At 40.8% G+C, this 18,366-nt stretch overlaps 1 protein-coding gene across 3 annotated transcripts in view; it reads left to right on the forward strand.

The window, feature by feature from the left end:
- The first annotated feature begins 10,490 nt into the window (after positions 1–10,490).
- The window catches only part of WDR17 (WD repeat domain 17), a 65,056-nt gene continuing 57,180 nt past the window's right edge, over positions 10,491–18,366 (forward strand). The window contains exon 1 of one of the 3 annotated variants that reach the window (XM_052779396.1): positions 10,491–10,567. The gene's annotated coding sequence lies outside the window, so the exon portion shown is untranslated. Of the gene's footprint in view, positions 10,568–13,865; positions 14,066–18,366 lie in introns of those variants that run through there. The other 2 variants (XM_052779421.1, XM_052779405.1) reach the window with 2 other exon arrangements.

An 18,366-nucleotide genomic window follows, 5' to 3' on the forward strand; every position in this document is an offset into this window, starting at 1 on the left:
TGTTTACAGCATACCAGGCAAATTCAAATCTATATTCTATAGGCTACAGAAGACTACTGTCATCCTTCATCTGAAACACATACGTTTTCTAATTGGTCATAAAAGCAGATTTCCATTGTTGCACTAACATATTTAAGATGGTAAATAATATGAAGAATTAGCATTCACCAGCCAATTAAGTTATTAACTAGAATCACTAGTCCAAAAACTGATCAGCTCCCACAAAAATGTATGACACCAGCTAGCGCAATTTTTTTTTTTTTAACTAAATGGCAGCAATAGGTAGGTGTTATTCTTTAAACATTCCGAGTAAGCTATCAAGATTTTACAATACAAATTCCACTAGTGTAAAAACAAGACAGTGTTTCCATAGGAAACTGGTTTATTTTAAGGGGCTATTTTCCTGTCAGAGATGTTCAATTTCATGCATTTCAGCAAAAACAGATGCTTGCTTTTGTCAGTGCGGAAGATGATTAAAAACTCGTATTTTATACAATGGGGCATCTAGTTGGAAGGCATCTGATGAGAATTCACTGCCCAAGATCACTTCTTCTATTAACCCCCTTGACAGAAGACAGTATGAAAGCCCAAGAACAAAACAAATTGAACAGCTTTCTGGCCCCCAGACAAATCCTTAATGCTACCAAAAAGTTTTTAACCACAACAATTATACATTATCAACCGCTGGGTCTGAAACATTGATACAAACCAGCATCTGATGCTAGTAGAATTTCTAGTGTAGTTATTATTAGAAATTAGCATACTGATGATTCTAATAAATTGTGAAATAATGTACTTTTCAAAGATAATAAATATGTATTCACTCTAAAACTCACTGTTAAGTGACTGTCACTTAATAATTGCACACACGTTCTGTTTTGCTCCCATTTATTTTCAAAAGGCGTTAGACCAGGATGAATATCCACAGGCCTGTAGCTAGGACAATCACATCTGCAGCTTTCCTAGGGGCAAGAGGGACAAAGATTATTTCTTCTTGTACCAGTTAGGAGAGGAAGTTAATAGCAAACCAGTGCAATTCTTTCCCTTCCACCCCCCATTTTATGTTGAAACTAGCTGTATATTTTGAAACATTCACATCCACCTGAGGTTTGATTTTCCAAGTCATTAAGATAAATTCAGTTTATGTTTTATTTTCTAATTTGGACATTCTTCTTGGCAACATAATTTTACTTGAAGCTATAAGTATTAGAAATGATTACTCAAAACCAAAATACACATAGATGCTGAAGTTACAAAGTGCAACAGAAATAAGCAGCTCAAAAGGAATAAAATGAAAACTCATGCTTCATGAATGAAGAATCATGTACAAACTGAAAGAAATTCACATTCTTGGCATAATATTAAATCCATGAACTAATCAAGATCTAATGCCAATTAATTTTGATTAGTATCTCAGACAAAATATTTTTAAAACAGTCTATCCCCAGTAATACATGAACTGTCATTTTCACTTGTACCAATAAATAAATAAGACTGAGTTTGTAGATATAATTGGGGAGAGACAGGATACGTAAGTTCTATGATCAGTTGATTTTTGTTTCCTCATTTAAATAAAATATTTCAGATGAAAGCAACATTTCACTGTAAAACCACAGAAGTCTAGAAGCAGACATGTTCCTTCTTCTCTTGCAAAAGTTTTACATAAAAGAAGGAAGCTAGGCTTCCTATGTGTTTGAAGATTTCAGATATTTTATAAGAGCTAGCGGGAAGATAAAAGATGATCTTTAACATTGATGATTAATGTGTCAGTCTGAACTGTCATCATGTATTTCTCTCTTGCCTTTTACTTAAGTAGTTTAGAATCACATTCTTCAGTAGCTTTAGCACTGCACCTAAAAAAACCCAAGAACCTGTGACTATATAAAGGAAATTAATATAGCTATATAATGCTCAAAATCAACCTATTAGCAATTCCTCTAGGTTTGCCATACACCAACCTAGGATATGCTTATACACAACTGAAATCATTCAGAAGATAAGAAATTAAACACATATATACAGTAACGAGCTTGTGTCAAGTTCTGAACAAATTTTGCCTTTTCCTTCCTCAGCTTTGGTTAAGATATAAAAAATTACATGACAGATCAAAACAGTGATACCACCAGACTTATTTGTCTAGATCATTATAAATCTGAGCCACTGCAGCAGTTGTCAAAAGTGGAGTTCCTTAATTAGAGCTCAGAGATGGACAGTTGTTTCCAACATTCCAACATTCCAGTCAAAATGGTACAATGCCTTTATCTACCACAGTAGTTCTGCTCTACTTTCCTAACAGTATGTTTGATGTTGCAGTAAATTCTGAATAGTGACAGTGCCTTCAAAACTGACCTTATCTCTGTTTCAGGTACGTCCAAGCAAAATCTTGCCCCCACTGAAATCAGTGACAAAACTTTTGCTTGATATAATGAAAGGCAGGATTCATTATCCCTGGATCTTACTACTGTAAAATTCTCTAAAAGGCAGGTTTTTTAAATGCATTGCTTCTATAAAAATAGTTACAGTACTCTTTATTTTATGTTGATGCCGTAATTTTCCGAATTTGAAAACAACAAGATCTCAGTTCTGGAACTTGGTCCTGTTCCAGTTACATCCACTATGTTGCTTTCCTGAAAACCACTGATTTAGCCTCTAGAGATGAGTAAGCAAGCATGAAGAAATTATACCTGCATGAAAGCACCTGACAAGAAATATGATATCCTATTTTATTCAACGAAAACTGAAGGCACCGAGGGGGGCCAGGGGCAGGGAAGAAGACAGAAAGAAATGTGAATTAAGTGGAATTGTTCTTTAGTCTGCCATTCTTTGCATATGAAGGATTAATACTCATAACATCTTAGTACAGACAAGAAGAGTGTGTGAACTCTGACTTTTTTTTAATTCTTCAACAGAACTATCACAGCCTGACATCACATTACTAAGTATTGACTAAGTTACCATCCCTTACTTAAAAGCTGTCAGCTTTTAACTTGTAATCAAGAGATAATGACAGGAGAAGGTGAAAGAAAAGCAGAGAGAACTCCTGCCAAGGAGAGGCTACAATAAGGTAGGTTTAAACACTGGGAAAAGCACAGTAAAGGAAGAAGGCTAGAAGCAAATAATTAGCTATGCATCTGGTCCCTGAAAGGCTACTCAAGGATAAAAAGATGCAGACGAAGGACTGAAAGAAGTTAGAAGCAGGCAGGACAGGAGGGGAGGACAGAAGTTCATGGAGGACACGGTAAGAGTAGCAGAGATGATTTCACAGATCCACAAGGGAAGAGATCAGACTGTAGCTCTACAATCTAATGTACTACAGTGAACAGGTCTACCTCAGAAATGAAGTTCCAGCATGAATGGAAAACCCTGAATCCAGGCAGTTTCCAGTCTCCTTCTCCCAAAGTGGGGAGGTCTGCCCACTCACATGCCACGCACTCTGTAGTGGCAGCATGCAGCACCATTGCACGGCCCCTGCCCACAGCACGCAGACCCACCACATGTCCCTGTCCCACGGCACACCCCAGGAGTTCCATGGCCTGCACACCCATCAGCACTGGACCTAGCACTGTATTTGAACTCACACACACCACAGGCCTGACAGCCAGGTGGGGTGTGCAGCACAGCGCAGCGCAGCACAGCACAGCACAGCACAGGCCTGCACCTTCTCAGGTTCAATGTTATCTGGGCCAGTAGCTCTGCGATATGCAATGGTCTTATGGTCAGGATCGCTACAGGAAGGTGGCATTACCTAGGCTAAAAGTCTGTTGCCAGTAAATATCTGGGGAGGGATTCAGATGGCTTAAAATTGGGGGGTTTAAAATTCCCGTTATAGTCAATAAATAGCAGCAAACAATTCATTTTACCCTAAACACCTAGTCTCTAGTAAACTGAGCTATGTTGTGAGAGACTGTGAAAGATCTTGCGGGAGTCCCGTGAGAAATTAACAGTAATGACAGTTTATATACCTACTGGTCCAGAGCTTAAATGTAAGTGCCCCAGTCTCAAAGTGAATCTCACCCCAGTGCTACATTTTGTAACTAGAGCCTGTCTGCCAGCCAGTTCAGAGTAGTGAGCATCCTGTGTTGCTAAAAAAAGCTGCTTTTTGAAAACTACTGGTAATCATAAGCCAGGAAGAGTCTGTCGCCTTGTACTTCCTCAGGTCCCACACAACCTCTCTGTTCAAAATCTACTCCGTACAAGTCACTAAGGGCAAGCGGAACTTTCTGCTTTGGTCTGATCTCATTTGCAACTGTCGGACTCTGTGATAGATATTCCCTTTCCCGAAATTAATTCTAGGCAATCCTAATGCTGTAACTACCAACAGACAACATCAACAGCACTGCCAAGGCAGCAGTTCCTCCACTTAAAATAGCTTATTAAAAACTATTGATTTTAGCCACAGCAGAGACTGTATGCATCTAATAAAACAGCTGCATGAATTAAGTTAATAAATGAAACTTCTTTCAAGTATTCTTTTCTTTTGACACCTTTCAGTAAGCACTTCTCAGCAAGAATGGACAAGAATAATCAGCAGCCTGAATCCTACGTGAAGTCCTTTGCTAGATGTAATTTGACAGTTAACATGAAGTAGAAAAGCATATGATCCCTGACAGGCAGCAGGCTAATAGTATTATAGGATCACTAGTGAAAAAAACATTCTTAGTGAGAAATTAAAATAAAATAATAATTGCTGACTCCCACCAGAGGTCAGTCACATCATAGGAATAAAATGAAAGTTACCAAAATTCTAAGTACTCATTGATTCTACATATGATGGAAATTGAAACTCCATTTTTCACCCAATTTAAAGCTCTATTTCTACTTATTTTACTGTATTATCCATAGTTGGGATAAATTTATCCTGCTTTAATGACACCAAGCTGTGTGGTGCGGTTGACACACTGGACGGAAGGGATGCCATCCAGAGGGACCCTGACAGGCTTGAGAGGTGGGCCTGTGCAAACCTCATGAAGTTCAACAAGGCCAAGTGCAAGGTCCTGCACATGGGTCGGGGCAATCCCAAGCACAAATACAGGCTGGGCAATGAGTGGATTGAGAGCAGCCCTGCGGAGAAGGACTCGAGCGTGTTGGTTGACGAGAAGCTCAACAAGACCTGGCAATGTGCATTTGCAGGCCAGAAGGCCAACCATACCCTGGGCTACATGAAGAGAAGTGGTCGAGGGAGGTGATTCTGCCCCTCTACTCTGCTCTCATGAGACCCCACCTGGAGTACTGTGTTCAGCTCTGGGGCCCTGAACATAAGAAGGACATGGACCTGTTGAAGTGAGTCCAGAGGAGGGCCACGAAGATGATCAGAGGGCTGGAGCACCTCTCCTATGAAGACAAGCTGAGAGTTGGGGTTGTTCAACCTGGAGAAGAGAAGGCTCTGGGGAGACCTTATAGCAGCCTTCCAGTACCTAAAGGGGCCCTACAAGAAAGTTGGAGAGGCACTTTTTACAAGGGCACACAGTGATAGGACAGGGGTAATGGCTGTAAACTGAGATGGATTTAGATTAGCTAAATTAAATTTAGATGAAGGAAGAAATTCTTCACTGTGAGGGTGGTGAGGCACTGGAACAGGTTGCCCAGAGAGTTTGTAGATGTCCCATCCCTGGAAGTGTTCAAGGCCAGGTTGGATGGGGCTTTGAGCAACCTGGTCTAGTGGAAGGCGTCCCTGCCCATGTGAGGGGGATTGGAACTAGATGATCTTTAAGGTCCCTTCCAACCCAAACCATTCTCTGATTCTATGATTCTAATAACATGAGTGCAGAAGAAAATACAGAGCTCTGGTAAGAAAAAGAAACAACTAGCTGAATAAACTTCAGTTTAGCTTTCAGTGACTGAGAAAGAACAAGAAACAATTCTTTAAAAATCTAAGGCGTTGGTAACTATAACTAATGCTTTTGATAAGACTGTGTACAATGGACGTGGATGGCAATAAGCTAGCACATTCCACCATGATACACCCATTTCTCAAGCTGAAAGCCACAGAGAAGTTAGAAGTAGGATTTCTTCTTAGTAGTGTGGTAGAACTAGACACCTTGCATAAAGGAGTTATTATGTATGCTTAGATTAATCAAGACTCCTAGTAGTTAAAATTGTATTACTTTTCTAACTAAAATAAAACGCAATGTAACAGATCTCAGAAACCAGAGAAAATTACAACTTTATGCACTTAAATGTGAGTAGTCCTATTTAAAGAAAAGGCTTCTATCCTTAACGTGTGAAAGAGTATGTATTAAAACATTTTTCTGTTACACATATTTAACTTTTTTTTCTCTACTCAGCACTTCTTAAACCACATCTATAATACTGCATCCAGTTTTGGGCCCCCAACACAGGAAAGGCATCAACAAAATGGAGTAAGTTCAGCAGACAGGACCACCAAGATAAAGCCACGAGCAGCCTGGTCTGACCTCATAGCTCACCCTGCTTTGAACAGGAGGTTTGACTAGATTGTCCCAGAAGGCCCCTTCTAATCTGAGTCATCCTCTTGTACTATTTTATGATCCTATGAACCTGGCCTGTGACCCACAGACCATCTCTTTTCCAGGAGTAATCTTTAGGCAGTTCCAGTCACCCTATCTCAAAAGAATGAAGTAGAACTAGAAAACATAAAGGCAACAAGGATGGTCATTTTAATTTATAGATTAGGTCATATCTAAGAGACAAAATAGGCTAGATCTCTTCAACCTGTGAAAGGGACGGCTGATAACAGCTATGAAAGCATGAATGACGCACAGAAATTGAATAGAAAATTATTATTTGCTACCTGTCATTAAAAAGGGAGGACATGGATTACCAGATGGATGTTTTAAAAGTAAAAAATGCAGATGGTTTTCTGCAGGACTTTAAAAATAGAATGCAGTGTGGTAGGATGTTTCGGAGATCAAAAGTTTAGGGGGATAGATAAATGCCAGGGGTACATAACCATGATCTGAATGTAATATTTAGTACAAGAATCTCAGAGTTTATAATTGCCAAAAGAGATAATGTCAAGAGGGAAAGAATACAATTTTTTCCTTATATTCTTTGCACCTACCTCCCCTTGAAGCTTTTTTTGGAGATGGAACATAGTGCTTGTAGGACCTTTTGTATGACCAAGTCCTAATTCACAATTGTTGAAAGGCATAACATAAACAGGGAAAGGCTGTATGGCTTTGTTCCTTACTCTCTCTGCACCTACTTCTTGTACTGACTATTGTTGGATATGGAATATAGTGCTTTGGACTTCTGGTATTACCAAGTATCGTGTTATGGTCTTCAAGAAGATATAGCTTAAAACTTAGCATATGCTTGTAAGGAAGGAAGCAAATTCAGCAAAAATTTTGCTGGCAGGCTATTCCCATGTGCCGCAAGCTGAACCGCCGAGGAAAATGACCGGCCTGGCTGAACAGGGAGCTTTTGCTAGGAGTCAGGAAAAAAAGGAGAGTTTACCATCTCTGGAAGACAGGGCGGGCAACTTGGGAGGGATCTTGTTAGATCATACAGAGAGAAAATTAGAAAGGCAAAAGCTCAGCTAGAACTAAATCTGGCCACTATTGTAAGGGAGAACAAAAAATGTTTTTACAAATATGCTAACAGTAAAAAGAATCGCAAGGAGAATATATATCCTTTAATGGATACAGAAGGGAACGTAGCCACCAGAGATGAGGAAAAGGCCGAGGTACTTAATGCCTTCTTTGCCTCAGTCTTTAAATAGGGAGACCAGTTATCCTCAGGGTACTCCGCCCCCTGAGCTGGAAGGTGAGGATGAAGAGAAGAACATACCCCCCTTAATCCAGGAGGAAATAATTAGTGACCTACTACACCATCTGGACACTCACAAATCTATGGGACCCGATGGGATCCATCCAAGAGTACTGAGGGAAGTGGCGGAGGTGCTTGCCAAGTCACTCTCCATCATCTATCAGCAATCCTGGTCAACAGGGGAGGTCCCAGAGGGCTGGAGGCTTGCCAATGTGACTCCCATTTACAAGAAGGGTCGGGGGGAGGATCTGGGGAACTACGGGCCTGTCAGCCTGACCTCGGTACTGGGGAAGATTATGGAACAGTTTTTCTTGAGAGCACTCACATGGCAAGTCCAGGACAAGCAGGGGATCGGGCCCAGTCAGCATGGGTTTACGAAAGGCAGGTCCTGCTTGACCAACCTGATCTCCTTCTATGACCAGGTGACCCGCCTAGTGGATGAGGGAAATGCTGTGGATGTTATCTACCTGGACTTCAGCAAGGCCTTTGACACTCTCTCTCATGGCATACTCCTTGAGAAGCTGGCGTCTCATGGCTTGGACAAGTGTACTCTTCGCTGGGTGAAAAACTGGCTGGATGGCCGAGCCCAGAGGGTAGTGGTGAATGGGGTGAAATTCAGCTGGCGGCAGGTCACAAGTGGTGTTCCCCAGGGCTCGGTGTTGGGCCCCGTTCTGTTTAATATCTTTATCAATGATTTGGATGAGGGGATCGAGTGCACCCTCAGCAAGTTTGCAGATGACACCAAGTTGGGAGGCAGGGTCGATCTGCTTGAGGGTAGGGAGGCTCTACAGAGAGATCTGGACAGGCTGGATCGATGGGCCGAGGCCAATTGTATGAGGTTCAACAAGGCCAAGTGCCGGGTCCTGCACTTTGGTCACAGCAACGCCATGCAGCGCTACAGGCTTGGGGAAGAGTGGCTGGAAAGCTGCCCAGCAGAGAAAGACCTGGGGGTACTGGTTGACAGCCGGCTGAATATGAGCCGGCAGCATGCCCAGGTGGCCAAGAAGGCCAACAGCATCCTGGCCTGTATCAGGAACAGTGTGGCCAGCAGGTGCAGGGAGGTGGTTGTTCCCCTGTACTCGGCACTGGTGAGGCCGCACCTCGAGTACTGTGTTCAGTTTTGGGCCCCTCACTACAGGAAAGACATTGAGTTGCTGGAGCGTGTCAAGTTGGTGAGGGGCCTGGAGCACAAGTCTTAGGAGGAGCGGCTGAGGGAGCTGGGGCTGTTTAGTCTGGAGAAGAGGAGGCTGAGGGGAGACCTTATAGCCCTCTACAATGACCTGAAAGGGGGTTGTAGTGAGGTGGGTGCTGGTCTCTTCTGTCAGGTGGCTGGAGATAGGACAAGAGGAAATGGCCTCAAGTTGCGGCAAGGGACATTTAGGTTAGATACTAGGAAAAATTTCTTTACTGAGAGGGTTGTCAGACATTGGAATGGGCTGCCCAGGGAAGTGGTTGAGTCGCCATCCCTGGAGGTATTCAAAAAGCGTGTAGATGGGGTACTTCATTACATGGTTTAGTGGGCATGGATGATGGTTGGACTCGATGATCTTGAAGGTCTTTTCCAACCTAAATAATTCTATGATTCTATGTGTGTTGGAGATGTACACTTTCCACCCAGTAAATCATATACATAAGTGATAGCCTACTCACCTCTTCTCAGTTCCTTCTGCTAAAGAAGAATCTATTGGCAAGGTCAGGAATTACATTGTAGGACAGATCTCCTCAAGCAACGCATTCTTTTTGTCCGGAGAACAGAGTAAGAAGACATTTTTTCTTATTTGAGCATGCATAGATACCAGCAACAGAGGGTTGAGTTAGCTCTAATGAAAGAAATCAAGAACTATCTTTGGAGTTGTAGTTCCACGATTCATGGGCTACCTCCCCACTATTTGCATTGCATTAGCACAAACACAGTAATGGTGATGTAGTGAGTTGAAGCAGGAAATTGTTCTGTCTGAAAAATAATTCAAGGAAAAATAGTTGTTCAGTAAACAAGTAAATTCCATGCTGCAAGTCACCATCCAGCTACACAAACAACTGGAGGGGGGGAAAAAGTAGAAGAGAAAACCACGCAGATGTTGTCCAATAAATGTCTGTGGATTAAAAGCCCACCTATGTACCTGATGACTCCGGGCTGGTGGAGCTGGATCCAGCAGAATGCGTTTTGTGGCTCGTATTTGACGGGATTAGCGAGTGTGTAACGCGATAGTATGCAGTTCTTTTCGGTCCCTCAGCATGGAGCAATAGTCTCTACAAACGAGGCGCAGCCGTAGCTAAACGGCTCAAAATTCATGCCATCTTAAAATGCTTAGTTTAACAACGGTATCATCCGGGGGTATGAGGCCAGCGCTCCCCGGAGTTCCTCGGAGCGCGTAAAATGGGCCCTCCCCTCCCGACGCTGGTTTCGGATCCCCTCACGGTAACGGGGAAAGCGGCTCGCTAGCTCTGGAAAACCGCCCCTCTCTCAACCACCGTCCCGGTCGAAACCCGCACGAAAGAGCAGAGCTGGGGCCGGGGTTCGCCCCCTCAGTGTCTCCCGGGTGACGCTGCCGTTAACGGCCGCGGCACGAGCCGCCGCCGCCGCCGGGGTCTCGCCGGGGCGCAGCTCCTCGGGGGGCCGCGCAGCAAGCCCCGCCCGGGGGCTCGCAGGTAGGGCCTCGCACCGGCCGCCCCGTTGCTAGGTAACGCGGTCCACGCTTCCGCCCGCCGGCGTCTCCCTCCAGTGAGCGCGCGGCGGGGGCGGGCCCGCCGGGTTGCCCGGGAGACGGGGTTGGTTTTCCCCCTGCGCGGCGGCGGCGGTGTCGGCGCTGCGGGCGGACAGGTGAGGGGCAGCCGAGCTCGGCAGCCGGGCCCCGCGGGAGGTGTGCCGTACGGCGTCTCTCGCCCCGCCGTGTAGGCCCGGCTCGGGCTGTTGAGCCCGGTGCGGGCCCGGTTGTCCCGCGGGCGGCGGTTCTGTGGGGCTCGGCCGGGCCGCGCCGCCCTGCGCCCATCTGCGGCCTGCCGAGGGGGCGGCCCCCTGGGGAGCTTTCGGGGCTTCGGGCGGTCGTTTGAAGTATCCGGGAGCGGGCTGGCGGTATTGGTGCGGTTTCGCGCTGGTTTGGGGACTTTTCTACTGTGTGCGTATCTCTACAAACGTGCTTGTGTGGAAACTTAAAATCGAGTGAATGCGGAGGCAGCAACCTTTTGAAGAAGCAAAGCGCCTGGGAAAACGCTTTTCCTCCCTCGGGAGGGAGAGCTTTGGGCTTGTTTATACTTCAAGCGCTTTTCCTAGCTGGGACAAGTGCGGGAGGGGCGAGCAAAAACAAGCTTAGAGAATTAAAAAAAAAAAAAAAAAAAAATCATTCCAGTACAGAAGCAAACTACAGGCTAAGCAAACAAAGCTTATGAAAACAAATTTAAGGCAGCGGACTCCGCAAGTGAAGAAATAAGTATTTAAAGCTTTTTCTGTTAAATAAATTCCTCTGATATCTTTTTGATGGCCATGCATGGCTGGGAAGTCCATTGTGTCTCTTTCTAACTAATTCTAGAGTTTACATCCCTTCTATGTTAGGAGTGTAGAGCTTTCTGGTTGTATGCCTCATTTAAAAATTTTGTCATGATGTTATGCAGTTTTCTGCTATTCATAAGAGCGTTTAGGGGGAAGAATTCTGATAATAAACACATATAGTAAACAATCAGATGTTCTTTAAACTTTAGCAAAGTGTTATTTTGCTTAAGTTATTCATGCTAAGGCATATTTCCCATTGTTTTAAATTTAAGTTCAAGTTGCTAGGCTTTGTGCTTTCTAATTTTTTGTAGCCCTAAAATACGGGAAATTCACTTAGGTTGTCCATTTCTTTCCTGATACAGACACAACTGTATAGGTTAGTCGTAATTTTAAGGTCTCTGTTAGAGAACAAGTGCCTTGCACAAATCAGTCAAGCTAACTTTGTGTTATCATTATTTATGTTTTGCATATCAGAACTGTGTAAGAGCTTATGACTGTAGTCATCTTTGGCTAATTGTTGTAACCCATATGGAGACATGGTGATCTAATGAACTTGCAAAGGTAATATGGAGTATATATGGACTAATACAGATAATGCAAAAATTTTAAAATATCTTGGGGGCGTTGTTTTACTTGGTGATTTTTTGGTAACTTATTAATTATTCCGCCTGACAAGATATCTACTGTCTTATTCCATCTCTGTGTCAACAGAAGTGTCATTCTGTGCATTCTGTTACACCGAATCTTGGACTCATTGAGTACCTCTGGCTATTTAAAGGACCCATAACACAATGATAAACTTGTGATTTGGTCAACTGCTATGAGAAAAATTTCCACGTAGCAAGAACAACATAAGAAAGTCCTCACTGAGTTTGACTAATGGTCCATTTAACTCAGTGGGCCAGTATTTTATTTCTAACAGTGGTAATAGGAAATGATAACTTAGGGAAAGCAGTATTTCCTCTTCCTGCAGTCTGTGAGTCGGTTGATGTGGACAATAAGTTACTTCAGCAAATTCTGGTGACGATATCGTGTAACTTGTACATTTTGTTATATAAGGCAAAAGATATGCAGCACAAGAAGAGAAGTAAGTATCAATATAACATCTGACTTATAGCAACTAGCTATGAGAACTGAGAATTCACCTGTAGGGTATAGGCAACTCAGTGCCATAGTGTCATTCTGGCTAGCAGTTATTTATGGTAGCAGCTGAGCTGTACTCTGGGCACTGGAGAAGGACAGAAGCTTTGTACGGTATTCTTTTCCCTGTTTAAGTCCTACAATAAGTACACCTTGGCTGAATCCCTTCGGGCTATTTACTCCTTATCCTGTTCTAGCACGGGTTGGAGAATTTGGTTTTGCTGTGATGTGTGCAATTTACTAGATTAGCAGTAAAGGCTTGTACAGTTTTGCTGACTTTTTATGTTGGTAACAATATCGTATACTAGCTCTCAAGGCAGTCTCAAGTGTGGGAACTTGTCTCTTCCAGTTCTTTTTGTCATTTGGTGGTGTTTTCATTTATGGTGATGACTTTGACTGCACTGTTGTCTCTGCTAAAGTTCCTCTAGCTTTTTCACTTGGGCTGCTTGGTTCAGCTTTATGTGGGAAGCTGTGTGTAGGCAGACAAGTTGATAATTAGTAATTTCTAAAATCTTCATCAGGGATGAATCTTTCTATTCAGTGTCCAGTGCTTAATTTTCTATTTAATGATGGGGGATGCTCTCAGAAGCAGTTGTTGGAGCGGAAAAGCATTAATGTCACTTTTTGGGGGGGGCTGTATGTTATAGGTCTCATATTGGTGAAATTAATACTGCCTCCTCCCTGCTTAATGAAGTTTTTTCCTTAATGTCTAGTCAGTAGAGAAGTTTAGTGCAGGAACATTTATCTACTTTCCAGCCTATGTGGCCAATTTGAACCCAGCTGCTTAGCCTGTATGGTATCTTGATTTAAATAACACTTCTATATCTCTGGTAATTACCTCCTTCTTCCATTGCTTTTTAAAATACTGTATTTAAAATGTTTAAATTCATCTCTCTCGAATATGCTAACCAAACGTAGTGCATGAGTGCCTGGTATAATGGTGTTAAGCTTCCTTCTGTGTTGAAAATAGCCTTCCTAACACATTGTACATCTCTTCTTCTTGTGGCCACATCCTGTTGATGGCTCATACTTTTCCCATGGTTTATCACGTCCAATGTTTGTCTGATTTTGTAAGGGTTTTTTCCTCTCTCTCCTTTTGACTGATTCCATTCTGCTTGTTGTACTATAGTTGTGTAGTTTGTACTCAATTTCATGGTCTCTTGAAACCGGTCATCTCTACTTGCAGTTTTTTTTGAGGGGATAGTTCATCCCATCCCTTCGATTTATATGTTTTAAGAACTCCTATTTTGTTTCTGTTTTAGATATAATTGTTGGCATTTACTTGTGCCATTAGACAACCTGCTTTTGCTTTTTACGCAGTAGCCTCTTTCTTAATGAGACATAAATTGCCAAGTTTATTGATAGTCTGAACCCTAATCTCTTTGGTTTTGACCTTCTGTATTCTCTTTTTCAATCTGGTTAAAAAATCATTTGGGGTTTTCATGCTAGAGTTGATTAATTTAATTTTTTTCCCCCACATAAGCATATCAAGGTCCAAGAGCACTAATAAATGCTCCTATTTTCATTCTCTTAACTTTCTCTTATAGTTGTTTCCTATTGTCTGAAAATACCTGTAGTGGGAGACTGATAGTGATGGAATGAAAGAGGATATGTCAGATCCTGGAGATCAATTTCATACATAAGTTTAGATGCCAGCAAAGAAAAATTAAGACTTCCACTTTCAAGTGTGAGGTTAGTGTTGAGAAGAGCTCTGTAGTCATTTATTACTAACCTACAGCACGTTTTTTTTATACTTAACCTACTGGCTATGAACATGCATGTAGCTGTATCCTGTTCAGATTTCCAGAGAGTGGAGTGCAATCTTGTTGCAGTTAGAGGTTTCTTTTTTGGACGTAGTTATGGTGTCTGTTTTTTCAGAGTTCTTTTTGCTTTTGTGGTTATTAGAGCACAAGTGGCCCCTGAAGTGCCTGAACAGAACTGTTAAATTGACTGCTCTGTGAAAATTATTAAGACAGAAAATCTCCATGTTTTAGAACAGTATCTTGGAGACAAACTTTTCAAGAGTTGATCTGTTGTTCTAATAAAATCAAATCTATCTTGCCTGTGTCCAGCTTTAGCTAGTTTTCCAAATTTGGAAAATTAATATTAGCAGATGTGTGAGAGGGTACAGTTTGTACAAGATGATGTACAGCTGGATGTCATCCACACTTTGGCTGTTCAACCTCTCTTAGCTCACCATATCCATTAACAGATACATACAGATGATGAATAGCACAGGGACATGACCAGGATCTGAAGGATTTTAAATATTCCTTTGAGCTTCACAGATAGAGAGAATTATTTCTTCTTCTTTCATTTTTTTTTCCCCTACTTTCAGGTGGGCTTTTTTGTGTTTTAGATGCTGAAATGTTCTTCTGCTAAGGAAAGTTCTTGGTATGTTGAGTTAAATATATTGAGGAAGTGTTTTTGTTATTTCTTATATCTGCCATAGAAATGTACTTAAATATAAATTAAACAACAAGTACTATTATCTTAACATCCAAATCAGCAGACTATAGTTTAAAAAGTGATTATTATTAAAATATTTACTTTAAAATGTGTTCGTTGTCATTCCAGACAGGGATTTGCATATTACATTCTAAATTTATTATAATCTAATACATTCTGAAGAATGTATTAGAATGGAATGACTTAATTAACATAGGCATCCTATGAGTGTGATTACAAAAAATACATGCAACATCTTTCTTGCCATATTAACTGTTTGCTGACAGACTGAATGATCTTTTTTTTTTCTTTTTTTACAGAAACTGGGGCACTTTAGCTTTGAGTACATTCAGATTTTATACATGTAGTGATTATGAAACAGAGACAAGCATTTCAGTATAGACATAGCTTTATGAATAAGCTTATAATTTTTCTCCATACATATGCTGTGTGCCCTTTTTGTCTTTTTTTGACCAAGCAATTTGAAAATCTGAGATATTTAAGTTTCCCTTTTCTTAAATGTTATATGTATTCTTCACAGAATTTTAATGGAAACATCTGCTAAGCCATATTAACGGTGATACTGTATATATAAACATACTTATTTTTTTCTTAAGAGGTGTTAATTTATTTTCTTAAAAAGAAAAAAAGACTATGAAGTTTCACTGAATTTATTTTTCAAGATCCAATTACGGAACATCCTTAGGAAGCTACGTGATCAAGTCCAATCCACTGCTATTGTTGGCAGCTAGAGCCTAATCTCCTCCATAAACTGATAAAGCTCCATCTTAAAAGTAGCTATGTTTTTGTCCCTGTACCCTTGTGGGAAGATTGTTCTAAAGTCTCATCCCGGTGCAGATCTGGTGATGATAATGGTGTTGTACATCTGTTACTAACAGCTTATTCTAATCACTGTGAGGTGGCCTGGCTATCCTGTATGTCATCTTGTCCTGAAAAATCCATACAGCTTGTTGGGAAAGAGCAAATGAGGGAAAAAAGAAAAAGAACAACCATTTAGAGCCCTGCTTATGCTTGTGCCCTTAGTAGCTTGGGAGGGGTGGGGGAAATCTAATTCTTAACTGACCTCGTATGACATAGGATCACTGAGATGTAGGTTTGCTGTGTCATTATTGTATGATTGCTTGTTGCACAGCCTTACTGTAAACGTGATATTTTAGGATTTTAGGATATTTAGGATCATTACATGCTGCCTATTCTCAATGTAGAGGTTCTTAAAGCACTAATTAATAAATAAAACCTGAGGCTTTTTAACTGACTTCTTTACTATAGATATTAATGTAATGAATTTACATAATGCCATACAAATTATGAAAATGATGAATTTTTATACTCTTGTAACTTAAGGAATTTTTAAAGTATTTTGTTCTTAGGTTTTTCATTGTGCATGTTTTGTTATGAAGACATTAATTCATATAATGAATTTCGTGGCTTTAAAATGTATCCAAAGAGAACATGCAAAGTTGTAGCATGTTAATCTTTAGTATATAGTAATTCGGTACATAATTTTTAGAGGTATGATGGGACATATTATGAAATAATGTCTACATGGATGGACAGAGAATGAATTTTGTCATAGCATTGGGTACAGTGAATCTGGAGACAAGCTTGCTAAAATACCAATTTCTATGAGGTGTAAATATAGTCAATTAACTGAAAATCATTCTTAATCATTCTTAATTTTGAAACATACTTAATGCTACTGATTTATGGCAAGAATATGTAAAACCTGACTTTTTTAAAGAAATTATACAGACAAATGTCTAAATATTTCTCTATATAAGATTTAAGCAGAAACACAAACAGTGGTTAGAAATTTATTTGGAAAAAAATGAGTGCATGGTTGATTTGGCACAGTATATCAACTACAGATTATTAAATAATAGAAAATTTGGTGGCAAAAGTGGAAGATCAAGATAAAGAAGTTTCTTACCTCTTTTCTGTTCTTGAAGATCTTTTCCTCATAACTAAAATGCATTGCTAACTTCAGATACTGCCAGATAACATGGGAGAAAAGTATCAGTTTGTTCATTCCAATGGCATCTAGATCATTATTTTCAGATGTTATCTTTTATCCTTTGTTTTCTAGGTAAACTCTATATGTATGTTATATTTAGGTATATGTTTTAGTGTGTAGAGATGGAGGCCACTATACTCTTCAGCATATCCTTTCAGAGTCTTTTAAGGTCATGTAGAGACCTCTGTAGAGAGCAAGGTAGTAGCTTACTCTTATAAAAAGATGTCTGCACTGAAGTGTCCAGAAGTAAGATCAACTTTCATATCAAATACAACTAGAAGGTAAACATTGATTTTTTCTTTTTTTTTTTTCTTTTTTTTGGGGGGGTGTGTGTGTGTTTGTTTTTTGTAATTCTTGACCTTTGTACTGCTGAACTTTAACCACACATTGTAATGTTCTTATCCTAAAGCATCACAATTTACAACATCACTTCCATTTTATCCTTCTGACTCTTTTAGGTTTTTTGTATTTATGCCTAGCCAATCAAACTTTGGGGCCAAGTATTTAGCTGTTTTATCTATGGTACTGGAGGTAGTAACCTCCACTAACTGTCACTATTCTCAGGTTGCACATCCTTCCTTATTACTATATAAGGCAGAATCATTAAAAGCAGTTGGCAAAACCCAATTACTATCTTACTCCTGCTGGATTGTATCTTAGAGGAAATTTCATAGTGCTTGGGCTTTCTGTCCTGCCTGATGTCCACGCTTAAAGTAACTGAAGGTTGTCATCGTCAATAAAGTCAGTCTTCACTTGGAATGAAAACCTCTCCTACTTGAAGCTAGAAGTTGTTTCTGACTCTGAAATAACATTGAACTGTTCAATATTCAACTTCTTTGACAATTCTTTGATTTAGGAATCCAAATACAGATTAAAGAACGTTCTATTGGTGGCTGGATTGATTCATTGTCAGTGTTCTTCAGACAGTAGTTCTGTGAATATGTACAATTTCTGTTATCCTTGACACATGATGGCTCAAACTTGAAGAAGAAATTCCCTCTGCAATCTCAATATCTCTGAGACTACATGTTACCAACTGGTAACACTGAAAAAAAAATGTTGGTTTTTTTTTTTAAATGTTTAGCATAGAGTATAGACCTTTTTTCCCAGTATCAACACCTTATGTGAAGGATTCCCAAACTTATTTGTCCAGTCACTATATTCTACAGTGGCCTATAGCTGCTTGTGATAGCAGATCCTAGAATTGTGCTGGCTACATGCATTACAGACCTCATAGGAATTGCTTGTATATGTAAGTGGAAACGCCTTACATGGACAACATTACCTCTGGTAATAATAAACTATGTACTCCATCCATCTCCTTCATCTGCCTTTTTTGAATCCCTGTAACTCATGGTTTCAGAGCTTGCAGCTGTGGGATCCAGTGCCTCTGCCATTTTTACAGCATTCTGCTAGTGGGCTTGGCTCACTGAGCATCCAGGCAGCTGTTGGTCTACTCTCGAGCTCCCCAGTCCCAGTCATTCCCCATCTTCACAGAGCAGCTTTCACC

This window comes from Harpia harpyja, chromosome 2 (assembly GCF_026419915.1).
Source record: "Harpia harpyja isolate bHarHar1 chromosome 2, bHarHar1 primary haplotype, whole genome shotgun sequence".
In the NCBI taxonomy this organism is placed as follows: domain Eukaryota; kingdom Metazoa; phylum Chordata; class Aves; order Accipitriformes; family Accipitridae; genus Harpia; species Harpia harpyja.